At 32.8% G+C, this 3,382-nt stretch overlaps 1 protein-coding gene across 1 annotated transcript in view; it reads right to left on the minus strand.

Annotated features, from left to right (window-relative positions):
- Positions 1–1,234, minus strand: part of LOC142348610 (uncharacterized) — a 35,630-nt gene extending 34,396 nt beyond the window's left edge. The window contains exon 1 of the mRNA XM_075400014.1: positions 1,213–1,234. The gene's annotated coding sequence lies outside the window, so the exon portion shown is untranslated. The remainder of the gene's footprint in view (positions 1–1,212) is intronic.
- Between the last annotated feature and the right edge of the window lie 2,148 nt (positions 1,235–3,382).

The following is a 3,382-nucleotide window of genomic DNA, read 5'->3' on the forward strand; positions in this document are numbered from 1 at the left end:
CCACACAAAACACACACACACACACACACAACTGATTCTTCTCCGGTTCTCAAGCAATGAAGAAGCCATAGATTTTTTTCTGGATCACTGCAGTATTTTGAATCGCTCTCTGTAACGACTTCTTTTTAGTCTCATGAATAATCTTAATAAAGCGGAATTTTGTTAACCTAGGAAGTATTGTAAATATTAATCACATTGCTGTCTTATTTAAGTCTTATTTAAGCTGTCTTGTTTATTGCTGAGTGGTTTACGTGGCTGGGTACTCAAAAAATATAAACAAAATCATTTGAATTGGGGCAATTTTCTAAGTTTTTAAAACGCTGCTCAGAATAACTTCCAGAAAAAACTGTCCCATATGATTCAGCAGTACTTGTATCAAAAATTTTATAATAAAAAATCTAAATTGAATGATAAGTAAAGGAAATATTAGAAGTATTTATGAACAAACAATAAAATTTGTTCAAATTTTGGGAAAAAATTCACTAGCAGGAAATCCAGAAAACTATTGGACACATATTTTTCCGTGTATTTGTGACTTAACCAGTAACTAGCTAATGGAAGTTATTTTTTTCAGCTATGTTTTCGGAAGTAATTTTTGGTATTGTTTGGTGATTATTTAACCGCAAATTTAACTAAAAATTTATTACTCATGTTTCATCAGTGCTAAAGTTTAGCTGTAATCTTTTATTTCCCCGGGGTGAGGTGGTGGAAGTATGAACCACATGATCCAGACACAAAACAGCCATGACTCGAAAGTCCAGATAATTATCATTGGTTTTTAACACATTCATAGAAAACATTTTTTGTTTGAGGTTATACCCCTTGAACGCTCACAATGGTGTAGCCTATAAAAATTCGACATTTACACCGCGGTACTCAAAACGAATTGTCGTAAATTAAGCCATTGTGAGCGTTTAAAAGCTATAATCTCCAACCAAAAATTATTTATTATTTCTGCAATCAATACGTCGAAAGCGAACCCTCAGAAAAAGTCGAACCTCCTACTCTTGATTATTGTTCTCTTCCATTTGATCGCATAACTTTGCGATCCCTTAGTAATCACATATTTATAAATAAGATTCAAACGGCAGGCTGTCTTGAAGGGAGTTTAATAAAACGCTAAATTATGCGAGATCTTCGGTGAAATGAAAAGTTGATTGAGCGTGAGTACTGAGCGTGAGGATAAACGCAGAAAAATAGCAGAAAATTTACCTTAGATCAGCGGTAAGTTCAATAGTTCGTCGTACGAGATCAGCGTTCAAAATAAAGTGGTGAAGTTTTATCCATAAGTAAAACGGTCAATTATATAACATCAACTCCGAAAGTATTGATAAATTTTTGTCCGATCAATGCTAATTTAAAAACTTAAATTGGTACAATCACCGTTCCATAATAAGGCTTAGTTTTATTTAATATCAGCGACGAATCAAATATTCAATTACATAAAGTGGTAGCCAAAATTTAATCGGTTAGTTTATGCCAAATCAACGTTTCATTAAATGATAAACTATGTAATAATGCTAAAAAAACAGTGAACTTTATTTGATATGGCATTTAGCGCAAGCTTCACAAAATTTCATTGCATTTTCCTGTATTGTTTTATTTTGCGTTTCTTCAGCAATGGCCCTTCCGGTATATGGCTCAAGGAAATTACATTATTGCTGAAGGAAAATAAAATAAAGACAAACAACTGCATCTTGCGGGAAAAAAAGGTCAAACTAAGTTTCCCAATGGGGATAACTACACTAGGTTATTTTGTAACTCCTGTTATGAAAAGGAGGAATTGTAACAGGCGTCAAATTTAACCAATTTTCATTCTATCACAAATAGCAAAATCATGTGAAATCTTATTTACTCATAAGAAATAACGGTAAAGATTTTATTCAATTTCATGGACATTAAGAACTTTTTTTGAGAATGTTGTTTTCCAACATATTTTTCATTTGTTTAGTCAATTTTGTCTGACCAATATCTTTTGCTGAGACAAAAAAAGCAGTAAATGTCAAAAGACATTGAAAAACAGAAAAGTTTTGTGAAAAAAAGTTTTTCAGTTTTTCGTTTGAGGAGAAACGAAGACGGAAAATTTCCAAATCATTTTACTTTCTTGTCTTTTCACACTCCAAGTAGGCTTCATTATTTGGAATGTGAATTAGATATTACGATTGATATCATTAAAAAAAGATGACAGGGCTAATAAATCGTCCATCTCATAGAAGAAAAAATGAACAAAGGATAGGCTCCTCAAAAACGCAAACAGATTTCAAACGCAGAACATCTTTGGTTGTTTTACCTCTTGGAAAGCAAATAGCTACTTAAAATTCTCGAATTTTGGTCTCAAATATTAGTTTTATACCTTCAGAATTAAGTAAAAATAAGCTTTCTGTTAAAAACTTTTCTATTAATTTCTCTAAACAATTGAATGAGCCGAAATGAGCAGCTAGAGAACAGTTGGTTTAAAACGTTCGCTTTAAAATTGAGCTATTAGGTAATCTGCATTTGAAATGGACCAAAACCGAAAATTTTAACGTTCAGAAAGAAATCTTGGCTATTAAAGATACCAAAATCAAGCAAATTCTCTCATATTTCATAGATAATATTGTTACAAAAGACAATCAAACAAACAAGTTACAACAGCAAGTTACTGAATTAGAGTCTCGAGTCACCGAAAGTGAAAAATATTCTTCGAAAGACGGCTTATTTTCGAAAATATGTCAATCAGTGATGTTACTGCACCAATCTCGCACCAGGTAAGTGACTTTCTGAAGGGATTCCTCAACTTTTCTACCCATCCTTTGAGGTTCAAGGCGTGTCACATCATTGGTAAGTTAACAAATCTACCATATCCAACTGCAATCATTGTCAATTTTTTAATTACAACAAAAAAATGAGATAATTGGCCGCAAGTTATGGTTAGCTAAAACTAACAACCCTTCGAATGGTCGTGGAATATTCGTCAAGGAGCGTCTCCCGAGGATCCAGAAAGATATAAAATAGCACGCAGATTCTCTTGGACTTATTACCACTCCATTCAATTGCAATGTGAAGGTCTTCAAGAAGACCACAGAGGGCGGTTTTCGCAGTGTTGTTGTAAACACCATTGAAACCGTTGGTGAAATAAAAGAAGTAGCAGTGCCTAAAAAAACTGCCGACGATATTTTCATTCAATTATCGAAATCAATAATGGATACAATTCAAAAGTTTGCACCTTTGCGTAAAGTCAATTTTCAAAGAAAAGACACTTGGATATTAAATAATATAAAGAACGCGATCAATAAAAGGAACCAATTTTTTCATTTCTGATTGATTTCTCTGACCGATGAAAACAAACTTCGATATCAGCGTTGAAGAAATTATGTAACAAAAAAAATCCGCAAGCAGAAAA

The sequence above is a fragment of the Convolutriloba macropyga genome, chromosome 10 (assembly GCF_964194025.1).
Source record: "Convolutriloba macropyga chromosome 10, txConMacr16.3, whole genome shotgun sequence".
In the NCBI taxonomy this organism is placed as follows: Eukaryota; Metazoa; Xenacoelomorpha; order Acoela; family Convolutidae; genus Convolutriloba; species Convolutriloba macropyga.